This window comes from Emydura macquarii, unplaced genomic scaffold (assembly GCF_026122565.2).
Source record: "Emydura macquarii macquarii isolate MOO-44397 ecotype Brisbane River unplaced genomic scaffold, CSIRO-AGI_Emac_v2 contig_2897, whole genome shotgun sequence".
Classification (NCBI taxonomy): Eukaryota; Metazoa; Chordata; order Testudines; family Chelidae; genus Emydura; species Emydura macquarii.
The window spans coordinates 25,233,960-25,252,191 of NW_027133034.1; the positions used below are offsets into that span (position 1 = coordinate 25,233,960).

General features: G+C 39.5%; 2 long non-coding RNA genes across 2 annotated transcripts in view; both read left to right on the forward strand.

The window, feature by feature from the left end:
* Nucleotides 1-6,634, forward strand: part of LOC137166756 (uncharacterized) — a 115,545-nt gene extending 108,911 nt beyond the window's left edge. Inside the window, exons 2-3 of the long non-coding RNA XR_010923799.1 lie at nucleotides 5,561-5,660; nucleotides 6,538-6,634. This is a non-coding gene — a long non-coding RNA (uncharacterized lncRNA). The remainder of the gene's footprint in view (nucleotides 1-5,560; nucleotides 5,661-6,537) is intronic.
* Nucleotides 6,635-6,803: 169 nt separating this feature from the next.
* On the forward strand, nucleotides 6,804-15,495 carry LOC137166755 (uncharacterized). Its single transcript, XR_010923798.1, has 2 exons — nucleotides 6,804-6,961; nucleotides 14,620-15,495. It is a non-coding gene; the product is annotated as an uncharacterized lncRNA (long non-coding RNA).
* Nucleotides 15,496-18,232: the final 2,737 nt, after the last annotated feature.

The following is an 18,232-nucleotide window of genomic DNA, read 5'->3' on the forward strand; positions in this document are numbered from 1 at the left end:
TTGTATGGCAGTTGTGAATCAGCAACTTGTAAATTTCACTCACCCAAACAAAACACTAAAAATTACTGTCTTAAGCAACATGTAAGTTTCACTCTTCTTTACAAAACAATGACCAAGGAAAAACAACAGGGAGGAGTGCTTGGTTGAAGCAGCAACTTGTAAATTTACCTCTGCATTGTAAAGAACCACCTCATAGTTCAGACACCTCAATGCTCCTTCTATTTCAAATGTCATGTTTGAATGCCTTATGCCTAATTGTTGTTCCTCATGGACAAACAAGGGAAGGGGGTACGATACTAGGGCATCTGGGGCAAAGTCTTCTTTATTTCAGTCAGAGCAAGCTCATCAAGTTTATATTGTTTCAAGAGTTTGGTTGCAACCAGGGATGAAAAACAGTTAAAAATGGTGAAAGCAGAAAAAAGCAAGTAATATACATTTCCCCCTCCCGCCCCCCCCCCCCCCCCCCCCCACGGGAAAATTACATTAAGTGCAGTTACAACCAAGAAACAAAATACCCTTCTTTGACTATTGTTCTAAACCCATCTATATATGGTCATTGTCTCCACTGCTTTATAAAAAGAGACAGAATTTTTATCACTGCTAGATAGGTTTTTTTAACCTAGGCTTTTGTGAAAAGAAAAAGAAACACAGAAGTCTTAAGAGTAGCATAACATGATTGCTTACATATTTCTTTTTTTATAGGGAATAACAGGCTCAAGCTTAATCAGTAACCTGCAATGGAAAGTGGAAACTGTCTCCGATTGTTCATTCAGAACTCTTTCTGCTGTAATTAAGCATCTAATGCTCCAGATGGCTAAGTATTTAAAAATTGTAAATTTCAGCTCTGCTGGACATTTTATTTCAAAATGTGCAAAATACTACCCAGCAGCATTTAGCAACTTTGGGAGTGACTGTCTCAAAACACTGGAAAGCTTTATGACATCTGCCAGATTGGGCAATATTCTTGCTGAAAACTGCATGCATGGTAGCAACTCTATAGTGGCTCAATGCTCATCTCCGTCACCCAACATCTATTCCCCTACAGGTCAAGTTATAAGGGCTAGATTGTGACTTATTTATCAACCCTTATTTATACATTTATTTGCATTGGTCAGCAAGTGGAAGAGGTTGGAGCCAAGGTTTCGCTCATTACCTGATCATCAACCCATTGCTCTGCTTCCTCTGTGGAGGAAGTAAATAGATACCTGGCACTCTTTATTACCTCATGCCTCTAGAGTTAGCCTACGTAGAGGCCTAAGGGGTGTGGGTGAGGTTGGGGGGTATTTCCCTATGCAGGCGTGAAGTGCAAGATAATCCAGCCATTAATGTGCAAACCTGTATGAACATCTATAGGCTGGTGTTTTGCCAATAAATTCATTTCATTACTAGATTCTAATGTGTGGCACCATAGAAATAAAGAGTGCTGTATAAAAATGTATCTAATCCTGTGTACACCCTTTCCCTACAACTGGAATGTGTGGACATATTGCTTAACTGATAAGAGTGATTCATTTTAGACAGTAGTTTCTCTCTCCCCCACAAAACTAGTCTTGTCTTACTGTCTATTGCTGTAAATAGAGAACGAATGCCAAATTATGACATTTAAGTTACAGAAATATTCTTGCTCATCGAAGAAAGAATCCCAGCTGATTTCAAGCTTCCTTCTCTGCTTGCTTGAATTGAGTCACTCATTTTTTCTTTGTTATAGTCATAGATCATGATATGTCAAAAATGTAATTCACAAAATGGCAAGTTACTTATTCTTTATTACTTGTTTAGGTAGGTACTCTACACAAAAATACAGTCCCTTCGCAAAGCACTTACAGTCTAAAAGGAAGGGACTCACTACATCCAGAGATCAGGGAGAGACAGAGGAGTTTTTTAGTTATAAAATTACTTATTGATGGCGTCATGAAATAAGTTGGTTTTTAAGGTATTGAATTAAGTGAAGGAAATGAAAGACATGAATGAAGCACGTACATGCGTGTCCTCTAGGAACATATTAAGCCATGACCAAATAAATAAATATGTTGATTGAATCTGGCATCTCATGTAGAAATCAAATACTAAAGGGGATGCTTGGTCTAATTACTCTTCTTTTGTTGTGGGAGGACAATGAACACAATACTTAGTGTGGATCTCTTTGAGGGTATTGACTGGTAACACTTAGCTGAGATGCAGTCAGTTACTTTAATTCCTGTGACTCTGATTTTATTATGTGGAAAGATTGCCAATAACTAATATTAAGGAGAAAAACATATTTACTCTACAGAATAAAGAGTCTGGGCTAGTTCTGGGCTGAGTCCAACCTGTGCCCAACACCACCCAATACTGGTGCTGATTGATTGCTTGTCCAGTACTTAAAGCAGGGAAAAGTAGCTTCACAGCTGCTTTACTTTTATGCCAGCTTCCAATGATTTCCATAAGCCATTCAGGCAATGCAGAGATACTTCTTTCCCCTAGCTATACACTTCTATGCCAGAGACTGGGAGAAGGGGCACCACAGGAGTTGTTATGGCAGCCCTATACCACACGAAGATTCCCATTTGCAGAATGAACCCTCCACTGGTGGGATCTGGTGGGTTTTTGGCTCCCATGTGCTTGTCTGTCAGAATAAAGCAGCCACAGCGCAGCCAAGAATCTGGGCCTCCATCTGTGGCTTTTGGTACATTTTTAAATTAAGCTCATGTTTACAGTATGACTGATCCAATTATGAATCAATGTGGCCTCTGGCCTCTATCTTACCAAATGTTTTCACACCCAGGACTATCTCCTCCATTCTACTAGATGTTTCACATGCAGTTGTATATCGTTAAGCATAGTTTAGCACATTACTTTTTTTCACAAAAGTATTTTTCTCTGCAGATAGGCTTCCCCTAAATGGTGCAAACTATAAATAACAGTACTGTCAAAGGGTCATTTGATTTAAATTTAAAGCTGCAGTGAGATTTCTTTCAAACTCTGAACAGACTTCTCAAGGGTCTTTTTTAAAAATATCCAGAGCCTGGACGTCTGTATACCCATTGGACTCTTGTCCAGCTTGTGGAAGTCTGCACTTAAAAGAAAGAATTCCTTCTGAAGCTGTGGCCCTTTGTAGTGGGTCCAGTAAGCCAATAAAGCAAGGAATAGTCTGTGTGGTCAGTCATTGGAGAGTCACTCAGATGCTGGGTGGCTGTAGAAACAGTGAGAGTGAGGATGGTGTGGGAGCACGGTAGGAGGACCTTGTGGCTGGTAAAGGAGAAATAATAGTATGTAGTGGATATTGGCAGTGTCGTGAGAACAGAGTGGAAAAAGTAAATCTGTAAAGGATCCCCCTCAAATCTGCCATCAGTGCTGCTGCCAGAGAGGAAGACAACAGTTAAGGAGACAGATATTAATAATCGCGATGACTAATAATACCAGGCAATGATATAGAGTTTGGCACTTTAAAATGGAGAAATCCTCACAGCAGCCCTGTGAAATATAATTATTGTCCCAGTTTTACAGAAAGGGAGACTGAATCATAGACAGGTCAATTTACCCAAGACCACCCAACAAGTGCAGTGCTTCCAACTTGGGAGTTCCTGTCTCCCAGGCCAATGCTCTCTTCGCTACTCTTTGCTGCCTCTCAACAAACTCCACAGGAGCCCACAGAGCTTTTCTGCCTTTAAAAAATTAGTGCCGCTGATGAATGGGGAAAACCTGCAAATGCGCATACAATTTATATTGTTCGCCACGTCCACTGAAAACAGGAGAAAGAGTAATCAGCTTTATCTGCAGTACAGGAGTTTTAGGTTAGATATTATGGAACACTTTCTGTTTATAACGATAGGTAAGTCCTGGAATGAGTTACCACAGGAAGCTGTGGAATTCCCATCAGTGAAGTTTTTAAGAAGAGGTTAGACAAACATTTGTCAGAGATGTACTAGATATATTTGGTGATTAGATGACCTCAGGAGATATTTTCCAGACCTAGATTTCTATGATTTTAAAATTCAAATCTCTAGACGCAGTTGCTATTGTGTTTGATAAAAAGAAGTAATTAGATAACCTTAGATCAAAATGTGAGTTAGCGTTAAGGTGAGAAGATGTTTGATGTGTAAACTTCATGAAAACTAATGATTGTTATTTGCTGTAACATTACATTTACATTGTGTAGATCCTTGTAACTAAATTACCCATCAAATGCAATTGGAACCTTGGAAATTTAAATGAAGAAAAGTGCTAATTTCAAAGTGAGGACCAGTGTGTTCAACAATGGGAATTCACAGACTCAGTATGCATTTCCTACTCATCATCATCACAGGGAAAACTCAAATGGGTAAAGACACTGCTCAGATTGTTTTCTGGAGAAGAAGCTATAAATATGGATTTAAGGAATGGTCCTGTATCTCTGGACTGTTTGGATTCTAACAGGGTGCAATAACTGAACGAGAAGACGGAGATCCCCAGAGTTTTTCTGGATAACCCTGAAAAGACTTTTGGGAAAACGGCAGATTACTGTATCTCTGCTATCATTTTGGACTTACAAACTTTGACTCACCTGTTAATGTATTTTACCTGCTTTAACCTCTCAATCACTCTCATTTCTCTTTTTTAGCTAATACACCTTTAGTTAGTTTACGAGATAATTGGCAGACAGCATTGTCTTCAGTGTGAGATCCAGAGTACTAGATTGATCCGGGATAAGTGACTGATCCTTTGGAATTGGGAGTAACCTAATGTGATGTGATATTTGTTACAAATGACCATTATCACAAAGTCCAGTTTGTCTGGGGTGGCAAGATAAGCTGGAGATCCTAAGGAGACTGTCTGTGACTCCATGGTAAAATTGGTGTAGTAATCCAGGAGTTCACATTTGTTATTGGCTTGCTGACACAGTCTGGCTGTACATGACTACATAAGGATAAATAGGACTGAGAAGACATGGGAAGCGCAGTGCATTTATGCTCAGCCTATGAGTGCTCAGAAGCATCTTAAGTAGAGCTAGTTGGAAAATTGCATGTAATGTTAATTCAGGCAGTAAGCAAATAAGAAAATCCATGGCTAGACTAAAACAAAGCTCATTAGTTGTCTCTTTCTAAATGAATCAGAGAAGGCAGGGATAGCTGTATTTCAGCCAAATATCTGCCTCCCTTTACTGTGAAAACTTCCTATTTTCAGTACACAGTCGCATGTACTGAAAGCATCTTCAAGACTTGTTATGTGAAATCGTATCAGCAATTGTACTTGATCAAGTTAAAATGAGACAGGGAATATCTGAGGGTTGTGAAATTTTCTATAATATCTCCTGTCACTACTGAACATTTAATCTTGAAACCCTTAAAGGAAAATGTCAATGTTTTTCAGATATTCCAAAGTCACTTCACTTTGTTTTAAATACACCTAGTACACGGGCAGTTTAAAAATAATTATATTTTATTTCACATCAAAAACATAAAGCCTATTAAAGCAACTGAAAGCTGAAATTTTGGAAGGAATTGGCTCAAAATAGGGCATTGTGCACTTCAGTAAGTGCTGCAGAAAAAGTAAAGGCTTTGACGTTTGTTTTCAGCTAACTTTCATCTGTTTGTCCCTGCAGATTGTGTCCAGGTTTTTGTATAGAAAGATAAATATGAAGGTTTATGGAGCTGGTGCAGCAGTCGGAAGCTCAAGCCACTACAAGTGTGCAACTCAGCAAGGTGTGAACTTACTAGCAGAAGCACATACATAGGGAGAAACAAAGGTGTCCCTTCAAAGTCCCTGGTTTTTTAGCGTTAAAAACTAAATAACAACTCGGACAGGATAAGCAAAGATAGGGTCCAATCCTGATCATCTAATTTCACATGATCCTCGTCATGCTTTGGCCTTATTTGAAGTCAGTGAAATTACTTGTTTGGGTAAGGTTTAATTAAGTGCATAAGGGACTGCAGATTGGTCCCAATCTTTGCTTAGCGTGCCTCTACCCCTACTGAAGTCCATCATTCTGCAGGATCAGGCTCTTAAGAAGCAACAAATACACAGAGTGATGATGAAAATAAAACACCCTAAAATCCAGTAGCTAAGCCAAGAGCTGCTCCTTGGTTGTGATTTAACCTAGTCTGTCTTCCTCCCCCTCCCCCCCCCAAACGAGACTCCATTGGGAGGGATGATCCCTTTAGGAGGGAGTTGCCTGCTTCAGCTGAGACCCAGGGCTATTCAGAAAAATAAAAGAATATGGCTCCATTTCTGGGTAGACAAGAAGATAAAACCATACATTCTGCTTTTGTGTCATTTAAGTGGCAGGAATCCAGAAGATAATTATATTAGGAACCAATTAGAAGAGCCGAAAGGAATTCAGATTGAGTGAAATAACAGTAAATTATCTCTAAAAATAAAGATTTAAATAAACAGGATGTTCTTTTCTTAATTATACTAGGTAGCAGACAAGTATTCAAAATGAAACTTCTTCCAAGAATAAACTTTTGATACCTATACAGGGTACTGCCAAGACCCAAGAAATAGATAGAATTAACTGATAAGCATATCCCAAGACTCATATGAAACAGGTATTATTATTATCTATTATGTGTATTGCAGTAGTGCCTTGGAGTCCCTGTCATGGACCAGGATCCCATTTTGTAATTCATTACAGCTCTTGAAGAAAAATGGACAACAAGCCTTGACTAATGTGTGGTTATATTTTTGTGCAACTTTCACAGGGTCACTAGCCCTTGTGAGTGAACTAGATGCAGTGCCCCTGTGTCAGAGCAGGTGAGACCAATCCAGCCAATTAAAAGGGGCTGGGCTACACCTGAGCCTATAAAGGGCTGCTAGAGGAGGTTAGTCTGTGTCAGGGAAAGGGAAGCTGTGGTGCAAACTAAACTGCACTGCTGTGGTGAGCAGCTACAGTAAGCAGCTACTTGCTCCAGGAAGGGAACAGAGCTGATGAGAACTGGGAAGGTGTCAGGAGCAGGATGCTGGAGACCCTGGGAAGGGTGGCCCTGAGGCCAGATAGCAAAGAGTGAGTTAAAAGGCTGTTTGCTTATTTGCTTGTGAAAGAATAAACCTGCTTGAAAGAGACTGTGGCAGAACATACCTGGTCAATAGCTGGCAGGGAGAAATCCCTCATGGTTTCAGCAACCAAGTTAAATTTAGGTAGGATTGGATCAAAGATGAGTTCAATTTATTACATCCTATAAAAGTGATCCTGAAGCCCACTAAGAGGACTACCTCTTTCTTATTGGTCAGTCAAAACAGGGTGGAAAAAAATCACTGAAATATCTGTAGGCCTTCAGTGGGCTGAAAATATAGGAAGACATGAGAAAATGACTAGTCCTTTCATGAGCTATTCCAAAACTGACTACTAGTTATAATATCTTAGGTATTATCTAACTGCATAACATGTGTAAGGGAAACCTGTATATTCAAAAAACAGCTAAAATCTTTCACCCTCGCAAGACAAATGTAAATTAGCAAAATAGGACACTTGCATTGTTTTATAGCATAAAATAATTGTAAGAATGGGAGGCATTTTAAAATAGCTAATCTTTAATATATCACTATTTATGGAAATTAAAAGATAAAAATCTCCAGTGCTTAATTTGTGCCAGAGCTGAGCCAGGCCTAGAAGTGCCAGGGAAGTTCACAGCCCTGGTACCTCTGGGCTCGTTGCATGAGTTATGAATGTAAAAAAAATTGCTTGCGCCCCAGTGTCTTTCACTAAAAATTAAGCACTGCTAATCACCTAACTGATTAAAAACAAATAGGTACACTGTATAATCTTAGTAATCAAAACCCAGTTACTGCTAATGTGTTTCCCACTCACATGTAGGCTTTTGAACTCTGTGAATCCAGTCCCACTCCCCTAAAAGTCAATGACTAGATTCCAATTGATTTCAGTAATATTTGGATCAGGGCCTCAAGATCCAGTCCAACTCTCCTAGAAATCAGTAGCAAAACTCATATAGACTTCCAAGGGCTTTGAATTCTCTTATGTCCAACTTTGTCACATTAACCTGACTATTTAAACCATTTACTCTCTTACAAGGGGCTGTAATAATGATCACATACTGATATGATTGAACTATTTCTGTTACACATGAATTGTTCTGGGTCAATTTTTTCTTTTATTTAGAAAAATGGTAAATGTACTAAATGTATGAACACTAAATCTTAACCTGGGGTTATCTCTCGAATCAGTCCTGGTCATCTGACCTTGAAGTAGGTTGTATAGCATGAAAATAGTCTCTTCCATAAAAAACACATGGATTCCATATAGAATACCAAAGTATATTGTCTATCATTTTTGGACAGGCAATTTTCTCCACTGAGACCAATTCTCAGACCAGTGAAAACATCTGTCTGTTGGAGAATACTCTATAATGAAATATGCATGCACCGTATAACTTCTGAAAACTGATACAGCATGTTCTGCTCTGCAAATGAACTTGCTTTTTATTTTTAGTGGAATTTAGTGTATTCTTTAGCTGTATACATCTGCAATTGTATCTTAATAACTCTGTGAAGTAGAATAGTCACCCTCCTTAAAACAGTGGCCACAGAAGGTAGGTGTGTGTGTGGAGATTTTAAAAATGAGTGCCTCATCATGTCTTGTCCTCTGCATCATTCATTCAGATATGAATTGATAATAGCCTCAGAATAGAGGTAGGGTAGCTTTTGTGGGAAATCTGCTGCAAAATCAGGTGCAAATCACACACCTGATGACCCCTGAAGCTGTGTCAGACAATCCTTACCCCCAGGGATCCAGCTCCCAAGCCATGCTGTCATAGGCTCACCTTTTGCAGCTGTATAATGCAATCCCCGGTGTAGTACATTAATGACAGAGGAAAAGAGTTAATTCCAGCCCAACCAGCATTGTCAGTTACAATCTTCCACAGACATAGCATTTTTCCCAGGACGACAAATTGCTTAGAGCATCCACTATCTAGCTCTGATCCATTCTACTGACTATACTCCAGCCTCAAGCACCACCAAGTTTTAGAGAGTGATTTTTCAGAAGTGCTATGCAGCTACAGCTCCCATACAACTGGAGAGGGGGAGGGTGCTCAGCATCACTGAAAATCTGCTTTTTAATGTCAAGGAGCTGCTACACATAAAGGGAGGAAGCATGATGGAGAATCACAGCTTCCCTTCCCTGCAGACCTGCTGCCTTCACCCCTAATGTACATTACACATTAGTTCCCTATGTGAGCAAAAAGGGAGCAACAAGTCCATGAATAGTCAGCTATGATTTTCTATTTTCAAGCTGTCATGCTAAAATTTACAACTAGGTTTTTTTTTTTTTTTTCAACAAAACCTAGAAATCAGTTTGTTGCTTTATTTTTTGTTAAATAATTGCATTGTTTTATGATCCAATTCAAATGTAGATGTACTGCCTGCTTCTAATTTTTTATTCTAATTTTATGTACAAAAACTTTCCAACTGTAAATGCAAATTAACAATTTTTCAGTAGTGGTAGGGATTAATCTACAATGGCCTAGATAGCAACAGAATTCATACATGATAGAATAAAAGTACAACTTTAGTAGTTCAGAACCTGCATCCTTGGAAATAGGAAACAGGCATGCTAGCCACTTGGCTAAATAGTCTTTTTATTCTATCTCTGGGAGCTTTCAGGTGATACACTAACTACACCTACACTCCCTCGTTATAATAAATCTTGAGTATAATAAGTTTAAAAAAATTAAGAAATCAAATATAAGAACTACACAGTTCAAACAAAGCCTATTCCCTAATTCATATAAAGATCTAAGCGCATAGAACATTTCATGAAAGTTAAACTTGAGGTAATAGTCTGTTTTACTTGAACAAAAAGATGTTTTAAGATTTTTATTAAGTGTTAAATCTTCGCTCAATTCCTATTGGCTTCAATTGGATTACTAACATCAATGGGAGCAAGATTTGGCCCTTAACAGCCTATTTTGGCATAATGAAGAGCTGTTTGACACACGGAATAATAGCTGTGAAAAGTCTTAAAAACATAGCTGCCCCAGTTGTAACAGCTTTGTAATATATAGGGTCTCTTTATCTACTGGATACACAGTATTGTATTAATGGCCATCGGGACGTATAGAGGTATCCTACAAAAGAATATTGAAAATAATAAGGAAATTTAATAAGTCAAATAGAAGTGCTGCATTCAGAGAAAGAATATTCCTTACTTTGTTCCTCTATGTGTATAAAATTTAATAATAATGGGAGTTAATTTACTGTTTTACTTCATTAGAAAAACTGAGATCAGGAAATTATTCTTCATTTCCATTTTAGATATAAATATCTCCAGAAAGTTGGAACCAATTGAAATGATTGTGGGATGGGGAGTAATTGGGTATGTGCAAAATTGTTGAAAGGATAAAGTTTAAGGACTTTATATTTAAGGCTTATATAATGACTAATCTAATCTACCAGTAGGGATAAAATGGGGCTCTCACTTGCCTGAGTTCTTCTGCAAGATTCCTGAAGTTGCCTAAAGATATCAGGATAAACTTATTCTTAGGAAAAGTGTCATGGGCAATCTTAACATCCAGAAACAGAGAACTGAACCTGGTCCTTACAAACTCGTCTGAAACACTTCTCCCTTCACCCCAAAGAAAACTAAGGTACAGAACACAATCTACCTTGGGGATAAATGAAAGCCTGAGCCAATGGTGCCATGGTGTCTAGGGTTTTCTATAATCTGAGCATTGATTACAAAACCATGCTCTCCAGTCAGCAGTACAACCGATTTTCATGCAAACTTGGTCCTGTACAGAAAGTAGTAATAAAGCCTTTTCTCAATTGATCAGTCATTACCGTGAACAGGAAGACCTGCTGGAGGGACTACTATTCGCTGGCGACTAGGTCCTTGAAGCCATGGTCATGCTGTCTTGAGTGGTTCACAACAGTGAGTGCCAACTTCGGAGCAAACACCCCAAACTGGTTTTATGTTATATAATTAGATTTTCACCAACCCAGTAACAAATGTGAGCTCTTGAAGTGCTGTAACAGTCTTACCATGAGGTCAGACAATCTCCTTGGGCACTCCAGTCTATCTTACCACCCAGGCAAGCTGGACTTAATGATAGTTGTCTTATGTCAAAGATCACAAAAGATTCAGGTTGCCTCCAGTCTCAAGAGACCAGCCACTTGATCTCACACCAAAGACAACACTTGTAACCAATCCTATGGTAAACTAAGGATTGATTAACTAAGGAAAAGAAATGAGTTATTTACAGATTAAAGTAGGCAACATATATACACAAATGAGTTAGTCTATTTTAAAAAGTGGGATAGTTATAGTAATCTGCCAATTCAAAATGTCTTTCAGGGCAGACCCAGGGTAACCCTGGGGACCTCTGCTTCAATGTAGTGTCTCTAGCCTTGTCAGAATCCAAACATCAAAAGAGAGAATTTTCTTGTGTCCATGTTTTATCCCCTTCTTCCATCATTTATGCTGCTGGGACGGGCTTTCTTGCAGGTAGCATCTTCAAGAGTGTGAAAGGTCTATCATCCAAGACTTGGTATTGTGATGTTCCAGAATGGTCCATTTAGTTTTGATAGCCCTTTTTGATGTGTGGGGAAACCCCTCCTCCTGCCTCAGTTCACAAGTTCAGGTTTTACTGTTATAAAGCAAAGCTTACCTATTACCTTGGATCATGGGATGCAGATATTACAAGTAAAATTAATGCATGCAGCAACCTACAAGCACTTTATAGAGTCTAAACACAGCCTTATGTTTAACACCTATTTAGAACTATACTAACCTACAGGTGAGCTGGTCTGAATTGTCAGTGCTCACTTGATGCCTACAACCTTGGCCAGAGCTGTCACCTGGTCTACCTGCTTCACAGCTGCCATCAAAGTATCTCCCACATTTTGATGATTGATCTTACTGGCATAGAGTGGCCTCCTCTTTGTTTAACCAATAACTGGTCACACTAATCTGCTTTGGAGAAGCTTGGTGACAGTTGGTGAATGCATTAAAGTTTCCTGCCTTGCTCTTCTAAAAGTGGGGAGGAAGAGGCTGCTGCTAGACAAAGTTTGTTCCAACTGTATTAACAAAGCATCTGTCTTAATCAACCAGTTTTGGCTGGTTCCTTAAGTTGCCCAAAGATAGGGTTAATGTAACTATAACCCATGCTTGGTTGGAGTGGACATGTTCTAGTGATGGCTAGGCTAACTAGAGATTGAGGAGCCTGCTATAGCCTTGGCTAACAGACATGTCTCTTAGCTCAGGCAGTGGAGCAGGAGTTCCCAAACTTTCTGCCGACATGACTCCATTTTAATGAAGTCTTTCCTGCCAGGACCCAGACAGCACGGAGAATGCCATTTTGAAGAGCAATATGCCATCCTCCACACACTATGACTTTGCATGCACCCTATATGTAAGGTCACGGCACATGGAGGTGTCCTCTGCACAGTGTGACCTCATACATACAGTGTGTGAGAGTTCATGCTGTGCAGAGAATGCCTGTTAGTAGGGCAAAATGCTGTCCTCTCTGCATCACGACCTCGCATGCATTGTGCATTTGAGGTCATGCTCTGCAAGCAAAATGATGTCCTCCACATAGGAGGGATTGCCACGACCCCATCTGATGAGAGTGTGACCCCAGCTGGGGTTGAGACCCCCCTCTTTGGGAACCATTGCAGTAGAGGCTCAAGAGGTCCCAGGCTTGATCCTCGTAGCTGATACCCCTGCGTGGGTTGGCGTTACAAGTGGTGGCCCGTATGGGGATCAAGCCCAGGGCCTCTTGAGCAGAATGCATAAGCCTCTACAGCCTGAGCCAAAAGACATATGTCTGTTAGCTAAGGCTGTAGCAGGCTCATCAATCTCCAGTTGGCCTAGCCACCACTAGAGTGGGACAGAGTGCCACTCTGGGCAAGCAGGGGATACATAACTTTCTGTAAATATAAAAGTCTATACACTGAAACACTGGAAACGGGGGAGGGCAGTAGACTGGACTCCATTATTTTATATAAGTGCAAAATCAGGAGGTGAAATACCCCTGTGATGCAGAAAGCCAGAGCAAAGCTCATCACATCATTTAATCCCAAACAAGGGCTATGCAGTGGAATATATGAGGAGTAGCTAGGCAACGGTAGTGGTGCTCCTCCTGCACATGCAACAGAAAGTGATAGGAAGTACAAGGCCATGATGGAGGTGAGTTACCTTTTGGAAGGGAAGGAGCCAGTACCCCATGCAGCTGGCACAGAGGTGTTATGGCTGATATTCCAGGACAGGACTTCACACTGACCTGTCCTGAAGTGTGGATTTCACCTCCCTAAATCACCTCACTTCATTCTCATACAGTCTGATTATTCTGTCCTTATGCAGGTGGGATGAATTTCCCCGAAGGTAATTGCTATGATGCCACTACTCAGGACTGGAATGATTATGGTTGCTGACATACAAAAGCCTAAGCTACGGTACTTGAGCGGTGAGAGAGTAGCATGATGTCTGATCACCTTCCAAACATAAATCACTAGGACATCAATACTTACTGGCAGAGTTCCTGTTACCTTCCTGTCTCTTCTATAAGATGCTCATATAAGGCAGCAATAAATACATAGATAAGTGGACTAGCACTACTTTGACACCAGTCATTCATGCAGCAGTAATTAAAATGAGTAGGGGATTTAAAACATCTGGTCAACATAGGATTAGACTTTTATTCATTATTGACACGTGAAATTAAGTTTAAAGGTTAAAAGCCTGATTTTGTAGCCCTTTCTGCCTTTGAGTAGTACCTCCTCACATAAATAGTTCAACTGAGCTCAATGGGGCTATTCATGAGTGTAAGGACTACTCAGTCTCAGGGTGGAAGAGACTGGCCCTTAAGCAGTAAGGCTTCTATGCTCCATTTCCTACTAGTCTCTGTCAGGAAGCCTCTCAGTCAGTGGAATACTCTGAGTGAATTTAAGGGTGAACTGGGGGAGAAAATAGCCTACAAATAAGGGATGATATAGAAATCTGTCAAGAAAGTAAGACACACAGCACAAGTTCCCTGTCTCATGGAAAAAATCTTCCATCTCCAGAGAAACTCTCATGATGGGGGCAGGACTACCACAGTGGTAGAGAAGAGTGCTGTTATCGCTGTGATGCACATGAGGAGAGTGGGGAACAGATGGCAAGGAGCGCCACTTGACCACCTCAGTAACAGCATAAGCAATCCAGCTCTAGCATCTGTTCATACTAGATTGTCAAGATGACAGTAATCACTGTGATTTTAAATACAGCCAAAATTCTTAAATGATTGAGGGCTCCTTTTTAAAAAAAAAAAAAAAAAAAAAAAATCAAACCTGCTTGTTTGTTGATAGCCTTAGGTTAATTGTATGTTTGTATGTGGTCACTCACTTCCATAACAGAAAAGCTAAATTTCTTGCTATCTGAGCAGAACAATTGCACTGTAAACACTTGGCAATAGATGGAAATCACCATTTGATAAAACTGTTTACTCTAACATTCTAGTTGGAATAGCCAATAGTTAAGTGAGGCTATATCTCACAAGAGTATAATCTATGGAAATAAACATAGTATCCCATGAATACTAAACAAATTCATATGATCAGCAGTATATCCAATGAATCTATAATGATGGAATCTTTAAATTAAATTGTCTCTCTCAATTTTTCAGTGTAATCAAATTCCCAAACACATTTCTTCTTTTCCCTTTATTTAAGGCATCAAATCCTTCTGTTCCTCAAGATATGTAGCACTTTTGGACTGCAATCCAAGAGCAAGAGGGGAAGAAGAGGAGGAAGAAAAATTGTTTTGCATCACAGAGCACTTATTCTTGATTAAAAAACAAAAAACAAAAAAAACCACACATTCGCATAGAGACTTAAAAAATACAACACAAAGCATCCCTGCTAGGGAAATTGCAGGGGACAAATTTTCTATGCTGTATTTTATAACTATATTATGGTCATGTAGGGATGAAAAACCTAGACATTTGAATGAGAAGTGCTGGGGGAGAGAAGACAATGGTGGTTCTTAAAATATTTTATATACTGTTCCAACCCCTGAAGATGGCAAGCCCCAAAACCCTCCCCAACATAATCAATCCTAAGAGTTTTCTCTTGGTATTCCTTGCACTCCTACTATCTTGGTGGTGACTTCAAAGAATTGTTTCCTCCTGGACTGATCAGAGGGTAAACTGGTACTTCCTGGGGTATCTGCAGAGCACTTTTTCTTTGGATAATCTAGCTGTCAGGACTCTAGGCTTCCAAGCTGGATCCAAATCCTTTTATTTTTTTACCATCAGCTGTGGGTCATCAAGAATACAATGGATCATTAAAATAGGTACCCCTCCAACTCTAGAAAACCCTGACTTCCTTGAGCCGGTTGTATGCTAGAGGCATAATTTCTTCCAACCAGTGCTGGTCTCCAGTTGCATTATTTGCTCCTGTACTGCTTGGTAAACTTCATGTTGGGCAATCATCAGGCTGAGGCTACTCATTTTTCATGTGATAGAAGTTCTGAGTCCTTTTCTTCATCCTTCTATGTGTGTGTCTGTTTTCTTTTGGTGTGGATCATTGTCAGTACTCTTGCTTTTATCTGATGCAGTAAATGCATACATTAAAAAAAAAGGCTTACACTTTAGTAGTTTGTGTCTGTTTTAAACAAGTCAGCCAGCAAGCATGTATGTTTTAAAGCTGAAAGCTCTTCCATCTCTAGTACAGATGCTGAAAAAGAGCTTTCATGGTCAGTAAAAGGCAGCATTTATCAAGTTTATTGCTTGAGCAAGTCCATATGATTTCAGCACTTACCTGAGTGAACAAATTCTTAGCGGTTTCTTATTCCTTTCTCATAAATTCATTTAAGAAGAGGCACTTTCATTCTCTTTAACCATGTTCATATACATAGATTAAAAATACAGTACGATTAAAGCATATCTGATTTTGAGCTAAATGAAAGTTCACAATAAAAAATTTAATCAACAAAACTTGAATTTTTTTCACGTTGCAATTGCAAATTGGCCAGGAGCAGATTGACTTTTTTTTCCCTCACGCTTATTCATTAATTGAAATTGTCCACCAAATTTCTGTGAAAAATTGTGGCCTACAATTCATTTCCAAGCACTTCATTGAAAGAATTTGACATTCAAAATGTGAGCTGTGTGATTGATCACCTGAATTACATTTTCTGCCCCTTGATTGGATGACCTTGACTCTTATTTTGATTTCCTGTATGAATTATCTACACAAAGATCATTTTGAAAGTGCTTCTCACACATAGTCTCCAATAGTCACAAAAGGGGCATGAACAAAGTGAATTCCTCTAAAGAGGGAAAGGAATATTCTCAGGACATCTTTCCAATATTTGCCTAATGTTAATAAAAACATAAATATCTTATTCTTATGTCTATTTTTCAACCTAATACAGAAACATGAACATTGGACATGCCATTCTGAATCAGACCAGTGGTCTATCTACTCCAGTATCCTGTCTGACAGAATCAAGTATCCTATACTTCAGAGGAAGATGTAAGTACCCAGTGGTAGGCAGGTGTGGGGTAATCTGCCTTCCACATCAGCTCTATCCTGCTCTCTAATAGTTAGAGATTGGTTTAGGCCCTGAAGCATGAGATGTAATATCCCTTGTAATCATTACAGAGTTGAGTGAATTGCACTACAGTTCAAATAATTCTCTCCCTACAAAGGAACCATTACAAAATACTGGAAAGCTGTACATATTTCATTCTACTACAGAATGTCAAGTTAATTGCTTAACAAAAGGTTTTTAACATGCTTGCAACATCACTGTAACCAACACCTGCTCGCTCCTAAGTTCACTGAATACTCTTCAAATGTTTGGGCTCTACATCTTTGATTTGTTTTAGTATGTTGCATCTCCATGACAGACTAATAGGATAAAAAGCGCAGCATGAATTGTGTGACCTTTTTCCTTCACTGTGAAATGACAGCAGTAAACACATTTACAGGAAGTGGGCAATGAGACATGAGAGCACAAATATGTTTGTTGCAAATACATGCAGCTTTGTATAAATAATTCCCTCTTTCAATTTCCCTGTGAAATTCTGTTTCAGCAACACTTAGGACCCTGCTCATCAACATTTCACTTATGTGGGCAGATCTTCATTTTTACATGATTCTTCAGTTTGGACAGATGGATGTGTTGGCAACACTATACTCATCCCCTGAAGTCCCAAAATATGTGGCAGCAACCGGCTGGCTTTGCCTGACCCTATGCTTAGGCATGGATTTATAATGCTGGCAGAAGGGATCTCCTTTTGATCATATAAGGCAGCAAAGCAAGTCTTAACAGGTCTTATAGTTTCTGTTATTAATTATGAAAGGACTGATAGAAAGCCCATTTAAGGCAATGGGAGTCTGTCCATTAATTTCAATGGGCATTGTCTCAGGACCCCAATAATGATTCATCCCCTCTCACAGAGTACTAGATAAAACCTATAGGTTTCATATCCCAGAGGAGGAGAACAGTCAAACCACTCTGTGCTGGTGTTTACAGTTGGAGGAATAATGATGATTCATACTTTATGAATTGCTTTAATAATACTACATTACGGTAGTGCCATAGGCACAGTGCTAGGCCCTGTACAAACATGAAGGAAGATACAGTCCATGTCCCAAAATATCTACATTAGGCAAAGAGTTCCCCACAAATCTTTATTCAGATTTTAAAGTAAATCACCTCAGTCATGGTCAGGCCCCTTTAGGATACATCTACAGTGCAATTAAAAACCGGTGGCTGGCTGGTGTTAGCTGACTTGAGCTTGAGCTAAGGGGCTGTTTAATTTTAGTGTAGATGTTTGCACTTGGGCTGGAGCCTGGGCTCTGGGACCCTTCAAGGAGAGGAGAGTCCCAGAGCTCCGGCTCCAGCCCAAGCTGGAATGTCTACACTGCAATTAAACAGCCCCTTAGCCAGAGCCCCACAAACCCAGTTCAGCTGACCAGCGCTAGCCGCAGGTGTTTAATTGCAGTGAAGACCTGCCCTTAGTGTTTGTTCTTTGCAAACATTCAAACAATGAAGTTTTACTGACATGGATATTTCTGAAAAGGAAATTTCCATGTCATGTGTTAGTCTTTACAGAAACTGAATTTAAAAATCACACGTACACACAAATATTCAAATTTGAAGTCACAGTATGCTCGGAACCGAATTAATACCATGTGATTTGCCGGCCAACACATCTGAAACATCCAATGTCTAATATCAGTTCAGATTGTGATATAGCAACTCTTTAGGCATGAACAAAAAAAGAAACGTTCAATTGAGACCAGTTCTGTTTGTTCTGAAAAACTCTCTGGT